At 35.2% G+C, this 17,897-nt stretch overlaps 1 protein-coding gene across 12 annotated transcripts in view; it reads left to right on the top strand.

Annotated features, from left to right (window-relative positions):
- Tfdp2 (transcription factor Dp-2) overlaps window positions 1-17,897 on the top strand; it is a 161,985-nt gene that overhangs the window by 66,431 nt on the left and 77,657 nt on the right. For 2 of the 12 annotated variants that reach the window (XM_078043441.1, XM_078043443.1), the window contains one exon: window positions 13,703-13,737. The exons of the other annotated variants lie outside the window; for them this stretch is intronic. The gene's annotated coding sequence lies outside the window, so the exon portion shown is untranslated. The remainder of the gene's footprint in view (window positions 1-13,702; window positions 13,738-17,897) is intronic. 12 annotated transcript variants of the gene reach the window in all.

Genomic DNA, 17,897 nt, shown 5'->3' with positions numbered 1-17,897 from the left:
GATTTTCTATATCTACCACCATGTCATCTATAAATAAAGACAGTTTACAAATTTGAAAGGAAGAAAGTAAACTATCTTTCTTAATTTTACTGCTTTGAGCAAAAGGTGGAATAGAAATGGTAAATGTGATATGAGCCACAGATATCACTGCATTGTTTCTCACATTAGTTATAGACTTTTTTACAACTTCCCTTTATCAGGTTTTTTCCTTCATTCTTAGTTCCAGGTGTTTGGATCATGAATGGTTGTTGTGTTTGGTTAAATGCCTTTTCTGTACCTATTGCAATGATTATGTAGGGATATTTTTAGTTCATTGATATGGTAAATTACAGTGATTTTTTTACATGTCAAACCAACCTTGAATTTCTTGGCTAAATCCCACTTGGTTATGAGGGAAATGCCTAAATAATTGGAAAATATTATTGAATTAAAGCCTGATTGTTGTATTTTAAATCATTTGTAATCTTAAGAGGTGGTTCTGGGGATCCCTGAACAGCAACAGAGAACTTGCTAAACTGCAGAGTTAGATATATTTATAGCGGAACCAGTTATTTAATTTATTTTATTTTTTACTTTTTGGAATTCTCAGGGATTGAACCAAGGACCTTGTACATGCTAGGCAAGTATTTTATCACGGAGTTACATCTTGAGCCCTTTTAAAAACATTTTAAATTTTGAGATAGGGTCTCGCAAAGTTGCCCAGGCTGGCCTCAAACTTGTAGTTCTCCAGCCTCAGCATCCCAAGAAGCTGGGATTCATGTATGTGCCATTACACCCAGCTTGTTTCAGGTTTTATAGCATTTTTTAAAAAACAGATATTCACTACCTTGGAATAGGAACAAAGGAATCATTTTGTGAGAAAAGTAGTAGGAATAGAAGGAATTTAGAGTTCTACCAGAAGTGCTACTGGATGGCTCTTTCCAGGGGCCATAATAATGCATTTCTGCTGAGATAAAAATGTTAGTACTTCAGTTTTCTTGATGAGAACAATATAAAGTTTAAAAGCAGTTGGATAGGTGAAGGTGTAAGGAATTGTTAGAAAAAGATTACTTCAGTCTTCACTTTGTTAAAAATTAGTTGGCTTATATATTTTGGAGTTCCATGTTTAATCAAACAAGCTGTCTTACTCTTTTATTCTGAGTGTATGTTACAAATTTAAGCTCTGAGATACTTCGATTTCATTTTATATTATTTTGAGAAGTAGGTATAAATGACACTTAGTTACACTCTCCCTGACAAGGAATGTATATAAGCAAGGTTCAAGGAGTGTAACTAAGGAGTGTAACTAAAGTGCGTACTAGCATGAGTGAGGCTCCTGAGTTTGACCCCCAGAACTGCAAAACAAACAAATAAGTGAAATAAATCTTTGGCTGATTTCTGAATATGAGGTCATATTTGGGTTAAGTTTGGTTTTTCTAACTGTGCTAGGCTTAGTGAAAGATTGTATTTTAATCTACATAGTGAACATTTCTGGCTTTTCCTTTTGAGTCTAGGTTTGGTTTCAGGATATTTAAAAATGTCTTAATGGTCTGAAAATGGACAACTGCCCTGTTCTACAAATAGTTTTTTTTTTTTTTTTTAATTGACCTATTCATTCCATTAGATTGCTTTTCCTCAAGGACCTGTACCAACTGCTCTTTTTTCTTGCTTGTATTTTTCCTATGTTTATTTTCAAGATGAATTATATTTAAATAATAGTGGTTAGTTATCATTAAATAATTAAATGCTAGAATTAAATAAGAGTTAGCTTTAGAAATAAAAATCCAAGGTATTTCCTATTTAAAACAAAAAATAAAGGAGAAAAGTGTGTAAAGAGGCTGTGGTTACTACATCTTTTATCTTCCTGTTAACTACTTTTACAACATATGTGTGGTTAGGTAGAATTGCATAATTCGGCTGTTTTTTGTTTGCATGTTGTAGTTATGTATGTAGTTTTTTATAATGTGATATGAGCCACAAAAAGACTTTCCCCCCATTATTTCAATATTACACATTTTTATTCTCTATTTTAATACTTAAATTGCTTTTTTAAAAATAGAGTATAACATGCTGATACCTAATTTACATGTTTTTTTGAAATAACAGAGTTATTGTTTCTTATGAAAGGGTGATGAACTGGTATTTTTCTTTTGGGAGGAAATGGTATCTGCAATCTTGTTTCTGTGTTATGTCAAAATTCAGTTTCAGTGAATTAGCTTGTGATTCAGTTGGCAGAGTACGACACTGTTGAAATTAAAATGTCTTTTAAAATGCAGTTTCTTATTTGCTTAGTATTTTGTAATGGAATTGATCTAGTTGTTTTATTTTCAATTCCCAGTAGAGACCATTGCCTTCCCACTTAAACCCTCTCCACATCTTTCACTTTAGCCATTATATTTACTATTAGAAACACTGTTGGTACTAATTTCAAACCCATATCCCTAAGGAAAGAAGATGATTTTTCCATTGCCAAAGGGTATTTGATTCTAAAATTGATCTTAAATTTTTTTCTTTGTTGAGCTTCTTTATTTAAATTTATGCTATTCATGATCAATATAAAATTTGTATGATTGCTAAATCCAAAAGCAAAATATCCATAAACTTGTCATATCACTGTTTAACAATTCCATTCTACTAAAATGTTTTTATTTAGTGATTTAATTCATTTATAGTATTTATTTTTAGGAGAGATTAAATTCCTCATTCTGATATTTAAACTGGTTTATGCTTCTCCTATAAATCACATAATAATTAAAATGGTAGCTAAAATATTCTTTTGTAAAGATTTATTGTCTGGAAAAATAAACATGAAAAGTATTAAAAGTTACAAAAATATTGCTAAATCTATCCTTTTTGAGTAGTTTTGTATGTGCTCTAATGAAAAGGCATTTTATTTTGCTTTGTTCAATAAAGCAGGTTTGACACATTCAAGAGATGCTGGTTTGTAATCCCAGTGGTCCGGGAGGCTAAGGGCAGGAGGATCACAAGCTCAAGGCCAGCTTCAGCAACTTAGCAAGGCCCTAAACAATTTAGCGAGACCCTGTCTTGAAAATTAAAAATCAAAAGGTCTGGGGAGGACTGGGACTATAGCTCAGTAGCAGAGCGCTTCCTTGCACATATGAGGCACTGAGTTTGATCCTTAGCACCACATAAAGATAAACAAATAAAATAAAGACATGCTGTCCATTTACAACCACCAAAAAAAAGGGGTGGGGGGTGGGGGTAGGGCTGGGGAATATGTCTCAGTGGGAAAGGGCCCCTGAGTTAAATCCTTAGTACAAAAAAAAAAAAAAAATTGAAGTACTATAGAAGTATGGCTTCAAATTTCAGCTTTGCTACTAGGTCTACAGTTGGTATTATAGAAAATTACTTAATCTGTTTGATTTTCACACTGATAATGGGGAAAGTAATACTTAATATGGGGTACATTTTTTCATTCAGTGCTCACAGTTAAAGCTGTATATGTTACCATGTTGTAGGTGTTGAGTAAAATATAGCTATTTATTTATTTATTTATTTTACAGTAGTATGCATTTTGACACAGTCTACACAAGTAGAGCACAACTTCTCGTTCCTTTGGCTGTGCATGGTGCAGAGTCACTCCAGTAGTGTAATCATACATGTATATAGGATAATAATGTCTGTGTCATTCTACCATCCTTCCCACCCCTGCAGCCCCACCTGACCCCTCATTCCCCTCAACAGCAACCAAAGTTCCTTCATTATTCTCTATACCCCCGGCCCACTAGGAAACAGCCTCTGCTTATCACAGAAAAACATTTGGCTTTGGTTTTTTGGGATTGGCTTATTTTACTTAGCATGATACTACAAGGTGATTTTTAAAGTAAATTATATATGATAGCCAGTTTTGTAGTTAAGAACTTTTGCTTGTGGATAAAAGTATTTTAAAGTTGGAAAGTGTTTAATATACAATAATTATTTATGTATCAGTGTTTTGGTATATTCTGACAACTCAAATTGAAGTAAAATGGCATGTATTTTATTTTTTAGTAAATAAATTATTTTTAGAAAATTATGTATAGAAAAAATTGAGGAAAAATGTCATGGCCTTTTTTATAAAGTAGCTTCAGAAGGTGTGATTATGATTGACAATCACTGTATATTCTCTCCTGTATTTTGTGATATCATCCACAATAGGGTATTTTATAATTAAAATAATCATATTTTATATTTATATTTCAAGTTTTAGTTGAAATATTCAAGGGATAATATGTATACAAATAGGACTCAGTGATATTTAAAAATTCAGCATTGATATCTGGAAGGAGAATATTACACTCCAGAGGTGTGTTTGGTATTCCCTCTGAACGGTAACTACCATCTTGACTTCTAAAGGAACATTATTTTTGTCCATTTTTTTTTTGCTTTATAAAGTGTAATCATACAGTGTTTATTCTTCTGTGATTGACTTCTCTTGTTCAAAACTATGAGATTCAACCATATTGTTTTATGTAGTTGTAGTTCATCTTTTCTCATTGCTATGTAGTAGTCCATTGTGTGAATAAACCATAATTTTAAAATTCTAATGTTGTTTGGCATTTGGATAGTTGTAGTTTGGGGGTATTTTGTTCAGTGATGACATGGGCATGCTAGTTTATGTCCTTTGGTGAACATGTTTGCATTTCTAGTGTATACCTAAGATGGGAATTATTTAGTCTTTATCTTTATCTACAAAGTCTTTATCTTTAGTAGATATTGCAGATATTTTTTTCTGAAGTGGTTTTATCAGTTTATACTCTCACCAGCAGAATATGAGGATTCCTGTTGTTCCATATCTTGCCAGTCCATGAGCCATGTTAGATGAGATTCTTCAGAGAAATAGAACAATAAGATATCCTTCCTGTTGGTAATATATACTGGGGGAGCAGAATAGGGTGGAGAGGAGAGAGGAAAGTAGAGAGGAGAGGGAGATTTATTAGAGGAATTAGCTCATGCAGTTTTGGGAGCTAAGAAGTTCTGTTATCTGCAACCTGGAGGGAGAACCAGGAAAGCTGGTGGTGTAATTCAGTCTGTTTTTTGAAGGCTGAGAACCAGAGGAGCCAGTTGTATAAATCCTAGTCCAGAGGCCTAAGAACCAGGAGGGCCAGCATCTAAGGGCAGGAGAAGATGAATGTCCTAACTGAAGCAGAAGCAAAGTTTCCCTTCCTTTGCCTTCTGTTCTATTCAGGTCCTTAACAGATTGGATGATGACTTGCATTTGTGAGGGTAATCTTTATTCATTCTACAGGGTCAAATACAATCTGTTCCAGAAACACTCTCAGTGACCACCCAGAAACGGTGTCTTATTAGCTATCTGAGCATCCGTAGCCCAGTAGAGTTGACATGTAACATTAATCTTCACAAATTTTGTGTTTGCTTTTTGGTGGTTCTGGGGTTAAACCAACAAGTGCTCTATAATCCCTCTATATCTCAAGCCCTTTTTAAGATTTTATTTTGAGATGGTGTTTTGCCAAGTTGCCCAGGCTGGCCTAGAACTTGTCATCCTCCTGCCTTAGCCTCTGGAGTAACTGGGATCACAGGAATCACCATGCCTGGCTCAGAATTTAAAAAAAAAAAAAAAAAAAAAAAAATCTGTTTCCTTATACTCATTGTGGTGAGTATATAGTAGTAATACATTGTATGTGTGTATTTTTTTTTTAATTGTAGAGGGACACACAATATCTTTGTTTATTAATTATTATTATTTTTTAATTTGGTTCTGAGGATCAAACCAGAGTCTCACATGTGCTAGGCAAGCACTCTGCCACTGAGCTACAGCCCCAGGCCACATTATGGTTTTAATTTGCCTTCCCTTTATGATCAATGAGTTGTGAACATTTCCTATCTTTTAAACCATAAATTATACTAAAACACTATGTAATATGCAGTTCATTATCAGATATATATTATTTTCATCCCACGGAGCTCAATTATAAGAAGTATTTTGGAGAATGTTTCAAAGGATTTAATAATTTGATCCAAGGTTATGGCTATGGATCTTAAAAGTAGCATATATTTAATATTTAAAGACTCATGTATGTGTTCATGTAATACCCTATAATATGATATCTAGTGAGATATCATTAGATTATCAAGTATATTGTTGTAACTGAATGTAATTTCCTTTAGACTTCAACTACAAAATGGAAGACATGTTTTCATATGAAAATCCTTCAATAAACTGAGTTGAAATTTTTGGCAAAGACACATAAGTAAGTTGATAGCCAGACTCGGTTGGCTGTAGTAATAAGGAACACTGGTAGACTCAGATAATATTTGGAAAGCACTGTATGGATTTTTAAATTACTTTTGTAGCTTTCAAGTTATGCTTAATATCTTTTTTGTTATTGGATTTTTAAATATTTTACACACTGGTACCCTAACTCCTAATCCTCCATGTGTAGTTTCTTAGAATTCATTCCATTCTTCCTGTTACTTGAGTCTTAACAAGGTGGAAGGCACAGACAGTACAGAAACTGCCTATACACACACAAACATATTGCCATAAATTAAATTATAGAAGAAAAGAAAGGAAAGGGAAGGACAAATTATTACCCTCATTGGTATTTTAAGATTATAATGCCAGACCAAGCCTGATGGTGCATAACCTGTAATCCCAGTGACTGGGGAGGCTGAGGCAGGAGGATCCCTAAGTTCCATGCCAGCCTCAGCAGTTTAGCAAGGTCCTATGCAAATTAGTAAGACCTGTCTCAAAATTAAAAATAAAAAGGGCTGGGGATATAGCTCAGTGGTTAAGTTCAATTCCCCAGTACCAAAAAAAAAAAAAAAAAAAAAAAAAAAAAAAAGAAAGAAAGAAAAGAAAAGAAAAATTGTAATGCCAGGCTCATGAAACGAAGTATGGTTTACACTGAACACAGTGCCTGTCTCAGAGGCAATGATGAAGTTCCACTGTCAGGTTTTTCTCTCTCTTTAGGTGTAGTTGGGAGCCTTCACTTGTCTCCTACCTACCTACCTACATACCTACCTACCTTTCTTTCTCTCTCTCTCTCTCTCTCTCTCTCTCCTCTCTCTCTCTCCTCTCTCTTCCTCCCTCCCTCCCTCCCTCCCTCCCTTCCTTCCTTCCTTCCTTCCTTCCTTCCTTCCTTCCTTCCTTAGCAGCACTTAACCATTGAGCCACATCCCTTGCTGATTTGCTTAGGGCCCTGCTAGGTTGCTGAGGCTGGCCTCTAACTTACTGTCCTTCTGCCTCAGCCTTTCAGTTTGTTGGGATTACAGATGTGTGCCACCACAAATGGCCCACCTTGTAATTTTGTTTGTTTAGAAAGGGATGTTTGAGATGGACAAAAGAACGTTGCTGTTAATAAAATTTTCAGAGTGAAACTGTCTCAAGCTAATCCTATGAAGATAAATAAAGAGTAGAAAGGCAAAATTTTGAAACCACTGGGAAATAAATTTGCATTTTAGTGACTTTTTGTTGTTACTTATTTTGAGAGAACTAATGATTTCCATACCCATTAAAATAAAAAACAAAGTAAATTACATTTACATTAATTAGGATGTACCAATATGCCTGATGGTATTTACCTATAATTCCATCCCCTGGGAGGTTGAGGCAGGAGAATCACAAGCCCATCCTGGGCAACTTAGTGAGACTCTGTTTCAAAATTTAAGAAAAAATAAAATAATAGGGCTGAGGATAGAGTTCAGTGGTAGAGTGTCCCTGGGTTCAATCTCTAGAAACACACACCCACAAGGAGAAAAAGAAAAAGGGAGAAAAAGATATATCAGTGAGGTAAGAAGTTGTATTGTCTATATTGGTTTACTTATGGACAAAGAGAACTAGGGAAAATATTTTAAGAGGAGGAAAATAAACCATATTCCAAATATGAGGAAAGAAAACTGAGGCAGAGGAATTAGGAACTGAGTAGCATCTGTCACGCTAGGTAATATTAAAAGATTTTTGTGTTGAAATTTTTTTTTTACAAATTTTTTTTTGTCTCCTACTCTGGGTCATAAAGTTGTACAGTGTGATATTTAGTCAGAAACAACAGATAATCCTCTAGAAATTGTTTTTGAGGCCAGTTTTTGAAATTTTCCTTGATTTTTGATTCCAGTTTTTGTTGTTGTTGTTGTTGTTGTTGTGGAAGTGGGGAGTGAATCCAGTGGTGCTATACCACTGAGCCACATCCTCAGCCCTTTTTATTCTTTATTTTGAGACAGGATCTTGCTAAATTGTTTAGTGTGTCACTAAATTGCTGAGGCTGAATTTGAATTTGCAGTCCCTCAGCCTCCCTAGCCTCCTGGATTTCAGGCATGTGCCATCGCACCTGGCTGTTAAGGATCTTCAAAAATAATCGTAACTATTTTGCAGACTATAAGGAGAAAGGTGACATCTGAAATGTGTGGAACATGGACCTTACCTTTAAGCATAAACACATACTGTGCTTAATTCATATGGAATTGAGATGGGGGAAAAAAATCATGTGATAAGAGCGTGAACACTTACATGGTTTGGATAGAAAACTTTATAAAGACAAGGAACAGGTTAGCTGTGGCAAAGAGGAAAACTTCCAGCATCTCCCGGCAGCCATATATAGTTGTACAGTTATGTACTCCCTCAACTCATCCTGTATTTTTGGAAAAAGAGAGAATTGTCTTTCTCTGACATTTTTCTGTTCACATTGTGTAATTAGAAATTAATCATTTTAGGTTGAAACTTATCTGTTGGAATAAAATAATTTATGGAATTCACAACAACTCATTGTTTCACTACATTACTCTTAGAAATTTTGGATTATAGGGCTGGGGTTGTGACTCAGTGGTAGAGCGCTTGCCTAGCATAAAAACAAATAAACAAAAGTATCGTGTCCAACTACAACTTAAAAATATATATGAAATTTTGGGTTACTCGATTAACCACAATTACAGCTCCTTAGATGCATAGTATCCTCAGATTTCAGAAATTCTTTTCTGAATGAGAGAAACAAAACAACCCACCCAGGAACAAATTGTTTTTTTGGCTGGCAGAGCAACTCTTAGCATACATGAAATCAAGCTAAGAACCAGAACTAATCCAAGATTTGGAGTTTTATTAGCTCTGCTAATTATGTTTATTATTTTGTTTGTATTTTCATTTTTCCTATTCTCTCAAGTGATTAAATTTTTTTTGAAAATTCTTTTGTCTTCTTTGAAAAGATCCTATTATTTTGTTTTAGAAAGGATATGCTACAACTAATAAAGTTTTGTAATCCTGTGGTGGCTATGGAAATGTACCATTTAGCTCTCCTGCTAATAGGAGGGAGGCATAGTTGACTGACAGCCCCAGCTGTGGCCCCTTTAGGTCCACCGCCTCATCCCTCCTTCCTGAAACTGTGGATTGAACCCAGGAGCACTCTACCACTGAACTATATCCCCTACTCTTTTTATTTCTTATTTTGAGACAGGATCTTGCCATGTTTCCCAAGGTGGTCTCGAACTTGTGATCTTCCTGCTTCAGTCCTTTGAGTAGCTAGGGTTATAGGCATATGCCAAAGCTAGCTCCACATTCTTGCTGAGGTCACCCTGGTTGTGGCTCCTCCTAAGCCAGTGATTGAGTATGATAGGGTACTATTGTAGGCCCATGCATAAGGGACATGGGATTCCTCTAATGGGCAGAGTATTGTTTATCTATTGCTACTAAGAAATTATCTAAAACAAGCAGTTAATCTCACACTGTGGTCAGGAATCTGGGAGTGGCACTGGGAATCAAACACAGGGCCTTAGGCATGTTAGGCAAGTGCTCTACCACCAAGCTGTATCCTGAGACCTGCTAGGCTTTTAAAAACATAATTCCCACAATGGATTGATAGATATAGCAAATAAAAATACATGAGGAGCTGGGGGTATATAGCTGGATGGTAGAGGGCTTGCTTTGAGCGTACAAGTCCCTGTGTTTGGTCTCTAGCACACACACACAAAGATAGAACAATATTTGGAATGTACGTTTAGTAAAAACTATTCATTGTTTTTCTGAAATACAACTGGATATCCTGTATTTCTTTCTGTCTCCATCTTGTTATGTTGCCCAGGGTAACCTTGAACTCCTAGGCTCAAGCAATCTTCCTGCTTTAGCCTCCTGACTAGCTGGGACTGCAGGCCCATCCCCCCACACCCAGTAGGACTTCCTATACTTTAGTAGCCCTACTCCCATCCTTCTGGGATCACTTTGTCTTCTCTGTGCTCTTATGGCACCTTGTGCTATTTCGTTTGTGCATTTACTGCATTGCATTTATTTTTTATTTTTTTAAAATTTATATATGACAGTGGAATGCATTACAATTCTTATTACACATATAGAACACAATTTTTCATATCTCTGGTTGTGTACATAGTATATTCACACCAATTCGTGTCTTTATACCCGTACTTTGGATAATAATGATCATCACATTCCGCCATCATTAATTACCCCATGTCCCCTCCCTTCCCCTCCAACCCCTTTGCCCTCTTTAGAGTTCTTCTATTCCTCCCATGCTCCCGCTTCCTATCCTACTATGGATTAGCCTCCTTAAATCAGAGAAGACATTCAACATTTGGTTTTTTGGGATTGGCTAACTTCACTTAGCATTATCTTCTGTAACTCCATCCATTTACCTGCAAATGCCATGAATTTATTCTCTTTTGTTGCTGAGTAATATTCCATTGTGTATATATGCCACATTTTTTAAATCTATTCATCTATTGAAAGGCATCTAGGTTGACTCCACAGTTTAGCTATTGTGAATTGTGCTGCTATTAAACATGGATGTGGCCTTGTCCCTGTAGTATGTTGTTTGTGCATATTGCATATCGTAGTATATACTGCATTGCATTTTAATTCCCTACTTAGTTATACCTTCCCACTGAAATGAAACCTCCTTATGGGAATAAACTGGGTCGTGTTTTCCTTTATTCACTGTTATGTCTACAATGCCAAGTTTCATGTTTGTCCTTTAACAGGTACTCAGCAAATATATGTGAGTTATTCAAAGAATGAGACAATTTTATTTTACAATTGCAAGCACTTTTACTCCTCCAGCTTTTCTTTGTCTTCCTCCTCCTCTTGATGAACCTCAGAGCAATGCTAATATGGAGAAAGGGCTAGGAGTTTGAGGTTTCAAAAACTGTCTTTTAGAACTTGACTTTTCCCTTCTAATAGGTAGAGGTAACATCTGTTTCCTACCTTGGAACCCCCCCCCCCACCTCCCAAAAAAGGAAAGAAAGAAATTAAGCCTATTATTTTTCAAGCACTGTGCTAGCTTTAGCAGTCAGATGTTGTTCTTTATGTAGTAGTCATAGACCTCTTTTTCTTTTTGTGGTTCAAGCACTCTACCTCAGAGCTCCACCTCCAGCCTGTAATAGGTTTGTGTGGTTGTTTATTTATTTGTTTGTTTGTACTGGGGATTGAATTCAGGGGCACTTTACCACTGAGCTACATCCCCAGTCCTTTTTATTTTTTATTTTGTGACGGGTCTTACTGAGTTGCTCAGGGCCTCGCTAAATTGCTGAGGCTGGCTTTGAACTTTCCATCCTCTTACCTCGGCCTCCCACACTGCTGGGATTATAGGTGTGCGCCTCCACGCCTGACTGTAAAAGGTTTTAAATAGTATTAGGGATGTGGAATCAAAATAGCCCTGAGTTTAAATCTTTTTTTTTTTAAATTGTTAATGGACTTTTATTTTTAAAATTTATTTAATTCTATATGGTGCTGAGGATCGAATCCAGTGCCTCACACGTGCTCTGCAAGTACTCTGCCACTGAGCCACAACCCCAGCCTGTGAATTTGAATGTTATTCTTACTACATACTAAAGGTGACTGCTTGGGCAAATTATTTAATCATATTTTAGGATGTCACTTTTCTCATCTCTAGAACAGAAATAATCATGTGGTCTCATAAGAGATATTATGAGGATTAAATGGAAAATAATGGTTCTGCATAGCAGTGTGTCTGTTTTGGGCACACGTGAGTACATAGCAAATCCCTAATGAAACTTTGTGGGCCTGCCATAATGTAATTCCTTGAATGATTTTGGCTTTTTCTTACAGCCATTGACAATTTCTCCAATTATAGATTCTCAGCCAAGCACATATGCCAGGTGTCTGAAGCAGTGGTTTCTCCCTTACTGGGTCGGATTCCTGTGGCAACAACTTAGCAGTAGAGCAAAACTTAGTTGTTTATGAATCTAAAACACTCAGTTTCCTCTACAAAGATGAACAATTCAATGCTTGTAGTATCCCATTCCTGATGACAGTAGACCGCATTGAAGAATCAAAAAGGAGTATTTTTTTTTTTTTTTGCCACAAACCAGTTTTCTCTGTAGTAAAACTTTTGATATCTCCTTAAAATCCAAAGGAGCATAAGGCTCATGAGGCCCCACTTTCTTTTTTTTTCCCCAATATTTTTTTAGTTGTGATGGACACAGTGCCTTTTATTTTATTTATTTATTTTTATGTGGTACTGAGGATCGAACCTAGTGCTCACACATGAGACGAATGCTCTACCACTGAGCCATAACCTCAATCCCAGGCCCCTCTTTCTAAATCTGTGATTCTAAAAATCATGTTCAAGTATGACTTTTGGCTCTTTAATTCTCAGGAGGATTCTTTCTTTCTTTTTAGCTATGTACTTCTTTTTTAATTGTTTTTGTTAGTTAATATGATAGTATAATGTATCCTTCTTATTATGAGGATTAAATGGAAAATAATGGTTCTGCATATATACTGATAGTATAATGTATTTTGACATATTGTATATATATATATGGAATATAATTTCTCCTTCTTCTGGTTGTACTTGATGTGGAATTATATTGGTTGTGTAATCGTATATGCACATAGAATAATAATGTCTGATTCATTCTGCTCTTTCTTATTCCCATTCTTCCTCCCTTCTCTTCGTTCCCTTTGTCTAATCCAAAGTACTTCTATTCTTCTCTCACCACCCCTGCATTTTGAATTAGCTTCCAAGGTTTCTTTTTATCTTGTAGGTTTTGTTGTTTTTATAGGGGGTGTGGGGGGAGCTGGATATTGAGCATAGGGCCTTGCACATGTAAAATACATGCTTTACCACTGACCTTCTCAGGAGGTTTCTGTCCTTAGTGGCCTCACTTGTATCAGGATGACTGGTTGTACCACACTTTACTCCATGCTTTTCTATTAATTAGAATAAGGAAAGCAAATTTCATATATGTTAAATTACTTACTACAGATCATTCAAGTAGTCAGCTGTGATTTGGATGCAGGTATCCTGACTCTATTGCAGTATGTACTCCACATTCCATTTGTGTTACTGAATGAGAATTATTAAACCTGTGCCTTGGTATTTAATTGTGAGTTGTTAGTACTATGAAGTGCTATCCAGATACAAGCTAATCTCTATGGCAGAGAGTTTGTAATTAATTAGAAAGATGTGATATATACATAAAAAAAAGATAGTATATGCCAATGATTCATAAAGCCCATAATCAACTTGAGACCTGTAGAATACTTGGGATAGTTAGTTAATGTCGTTTATGTCTGGATTCTTATTCTTAGCTTAATGCTTTTGAGATTTATTCATGTTGCATTCAGGACTTCTTTTCTATTGCTAAATAGTATTTTATTGTGTTGTGTACCACAAATGTTTTATCCATTCATGGGTTGGTGAACATTTGTGATGTTTCCAGTTGAGGACATTATGAATAAAGCTACTGTGGACATTTAAATCCAAATTTGTGTGTTGACGTAAGTTTTCATTTTTCTAAGGTATATACCCAGAAGTGGAATTGCTGGGTCGGATGGTAAGTGTATGTTTAACTTTGTAAGAAATTGCCAAACGTGTTTCCCAAAGTATCTGTGTAATTTGGTATTCCTACCAGCAGTGGTCTAGTTGCCCTTGCCAGTATTTGGCATGCACAAGAATTTTGTTGTTGTTGTTGGGTTATTTAGTTTTGTTTTCATTCTAGCTATTCAGGTAAATTTGTGTGCTTTCTTTCTCAGTGTGGTTTTAATTTGCACTTCTCTAATGACTGATGATACTATGAATTTTTGCTTCTGTGCTATTAGCTTATCTTCTTTGATTAAGTAGCTATTTAAATCTTTTGTCCATTTGTTTTAAGTCGTTTATCTTATTGTTTCATTCTGGATATGATTTCTTTATCATGTATATATTTTACAAATGTTTTCTACCACACTGGTTTGTCTGTCTGCCTCTTTCTTTTCTTTCTTTTATTAGGGATTGAACCCAGGTGCCCTTTGTCACTGAGCTCCATCCACAGCCCTTTGATTTTATTTTAAGACAGGGTCTTGCTTGCTAAATTGCCCAAGCTGGTCTTGAACTTGTGATCCTCCTGCCTCAGCCTACTGAGTCACTGGGATAGTAGGCATATACCATTTCACCCGATTTTTATTTTGTTGTTGTTTGTTTATGGTGCTGGGGATTGAACTAGGGCCTTGCGCATGCAAGGCAAGTACTCTACCAACTGAGCTATATCTCCAGCCCTACTTTTATTTTTTTAAGTACAAATTTCAAAAAATCAGATGTTTTATATTTTGATGTGCAGCTTATCAGATAAGAAAGATAATTTGGTGGTGCTGGGATTCTGGCGCAGTGGCAGAGTACTTGCTTAGCATGCACAAAGTACTATATTTGATCCCAAGCCCTGCCCCTCCCTGCCAAAAAAAGAAAGAAAATATAGTTTGGGCTTGTGTCTCTTGTAAGAAATCTTTTCCTAAGCAAAAATACGAGTTTTTTTTTGTTGTTGTTGTTTTTTGGTTTTTTTTTTTTGGCCATACTAGGGGTGGAACCTGGGGACAAGGTCTTGATGAATTGCCAAGGCTTGCCTTGAGTTTGTGATCCTCTTCCAGCTCTCCCCAGAGGCTGAGATTACAGGTGTGCACTGCCATGCCTGGCCAAATATGTGATAAGTATAGAGTTAATTTTTTTATGTGGAGTGACAGAAGAGGTGAGGATTACTCTTTTTTTTTTGCATATAAATGTATAATTATTCCAGTATCATTTGAGGAAAATAATTACTTTTTCCTATAGAATTGCTTTGTATTTTTGCCAGATATCAGTTGAATATAATTGAAAGTCTGATTTTAGATTCTGTTTGTTTTGTTAATCAATATGTGTATCTTTGTGCCAGTACCACACTGTCTTAATATACAACAGTTATATTATTATATATTAAGACATTCTATACTGTACCACACTGGTTACTGCAGCTCAGTGGTTTTCATTGAATGGCATCTTTGCTACCTAGAGATGCTTGGCAATGTTTGAAATCACTTTTTTGGGGTAGGGTAATGAGGATTGAACTCAGGGGCACTCGACCACTGAGCCACATCCCCAGCCCTATTTTATATTTTATTTAGAGACAAGGTCTCACTGAGTTGCTTAGTGAGACCCTGTGAGTTGCTCACTTTTGCTGAGCCTGGCTTTAAACTCAGAAATCTTCCTGCCTCAGCCTCCTGAGCTCTGGAATTATAGGCAAGCAACACTGTGCTGGGCTTGAAATCACTTTTGATTATTATAATTTGAGGGTGGGGCAGTTGTCCCTGATAGAGGTTGAAGCCAGGGATGCTGCTAAACATCCTAATAGTGCTGTGGCTTTATTTACATTTGAAAATGTTGTCTTGAAATCAGGAAGTATAATTCCTCCAATTTAATTCTTTTTCAAATTTGTTTTGGCTATTCTAGGTCCTTTGAATTTTTATATAAATTCTAGAATCAGCTTATAAATTTCTACTAAAACATCTGGTACGATTTTTAATGGGCTGGTCACAAGGTGTGTCTGTAATCATAGCTACTGGGGAGGCTGAGACAGGGTGATCACAAATTCAAGGTCATCCTGTCTCACAGTGAAATTTTGAAAAACCTGCTGGAGATATATCTCAGTGATAGAACACTTGCCTAGCATGTGCAAGATACTAGGTTCAATCCCCAGCACTAAAGAAAAAAATAATAATTTTGTTGATCTATAGTTAAATTTGGGAAGAATTGATATCTTGACAAAATTGAATCTTGTGGTCATGAGCATGTTTTATCCCTTAATTAATTTAAGTCTTCCATAGTTTTTTCAGCAATGTATTGCAGTTTTTATTATATAGGTCTTACACACACTTTGTAAAATTTGTCCCTAAGCATTTATTATTTTGATGCTGTTGTATATTATGTATTTTATTTTAATTTCTGGTGATTTTAGATGGTAGAATATAGAAATACAGTGGATATTTGTATATTGAACTTGTTGCCTGTGGCTTTGCTAATAAATTCACTAGTAGTAAATTTTTATAAATGCCATAGGGTTTCTCACACAGCCAATATTTTCTCTGTGTATAAAGATAATTTTACTTATTCTTTTTAAATTTTATATGTTAATTCTTTTTCTTGATTCATTGTGTTGATTAAGACTTCTAGTTCATTGTTGAAGTATTGAAAGTAGACATGGTTATCTTGTTTCTGATTTTCTTTTGTACTTGTGTTTGAACTCAGGGGCACTTTACCACTGAACTACATCTCCTGTCCTTTTTAGTTTTTCATTTTGAGACAGGATCTTGCTAAGTTGCTAAGAGTGGTTTCAAACTTGGAATTTTCCTGGCACAGCTGGGATTATAGGCATGTGCCACTGTACCTAGCTAAAGATTCCTGATTTTAGGGGGAAAACACAGTTTTTTAATCATAAGTATGATTTTTAGCTGTAAGTTTTCCTGTAGTTGTCTTTTAGCACATTCAGGAGATTTCTATCTGTTCCTTGCCTCTTGAGAGGTACTATTATGAATGGCTTTTGAATTTTTAAAAATACTTCATTTGTACCTATTAATGATAGTTTTGCTGTTTAAAAAAATTCTACAGATGTGGTGAATTGCATTGATCTTTAATGTTAAACCAACCTTGCATTCCATGTAGATAAAATTACATATATTGTCCTTTTTGTTTTTTCCCTCTCCTCCTCAGTCCTGGGAATTGAACCCAGGGTACTCTATCCAGCCTTTTGTTATTTTAATTTTAGAGAGGATCTTGCAAAGTTGCTGAGGCTGGCCTGTAATTTGTAATCATGCCACCTCAGCCTCTGAAATCATTGAATTACGAGCATGTGCTACTATGCCTGGCCTGTTTTACATGTTTGAATTCAATATGCTAAATTTTTGTTTAATATTTTATGATTTTTTATGTAAGCTATTGTTGCAGTTTTTTTATAATATTGTTTTTGTTCTTTTTCTAAGAACAAAACATTTTGACTTTAGTTGCTATCTTGTTTTATATTACCACTTTCAAAGTTAACACTTTATAAGTCTATTTTGTTTTGTATTTTTAGTTCTGTTTGCCAGGAAATGTGCTAAGTTCAACATTTTATATTATTCTCACCACCTCCTTGCAAGATAGGTACTGTTATCAAGCTCATTTAGGGATGAGAATACTAAGGTACAAAATAGTTAATAAACTTTCCAAAGTTCTAGATGATCCATTCAAGTCTTTCAAACCAGAGATTAATCATATAAACACACTGCTCTATATTCATATATTTTTCTAGAAATCTTTCAGTAACATGAAACAATATTGACAAAACCATAAGAAATTTAAAGAGTTATTTATCTACTAATCTCTTTAATGCTTATCTGTCCCAATAACCTATGTTCTTATTTTTCATTTTATTTTGAGGGTGTCTCTGACAGTTGGCATATTAGCTAAGCAATTTATAAACTTTATGAAGCACACTTTTTGTGGATTAACTTTAATGTTTCTAATTCATTGCTTTCATACTCAGAAGTTTACTTTCATAAGTTTAAATCTTACATCTATTGTCTTTGGAATGTTGATCTGGATTAGAGCTTCCTTGAGAAAAAGTGTTCTTTTAGTCTTTAATGTCCTCTATTCAATATACTCAGTAATATAAGCAAGCATATTATATTTATATCTGATTATAGTGTGACAGAAGAACAGGGAAAGTAAAAGTAG

The sequence above is a fragment of the Ictidomys tridecemlineatus genome, chromosome 3 (assembly GCF_052094955.1).
Source record: "Ictidomys tridecemlineatus isolate mIctTri1 chromosome 3, mIctTri1.hap1, whole genome shotgun sequence".
In the NCBI taxonomy this organism is placed as follows: domain Eukaryota; kingdom Metazoa; phylum Chordata; class Mammalia; order Rodentia; family Sciuridae; genus Ictidomys; species Ictidomys tridecemlineatus.
This window is presented reverse-complemented; position numbering and strand designations above follow the sequence as displayed.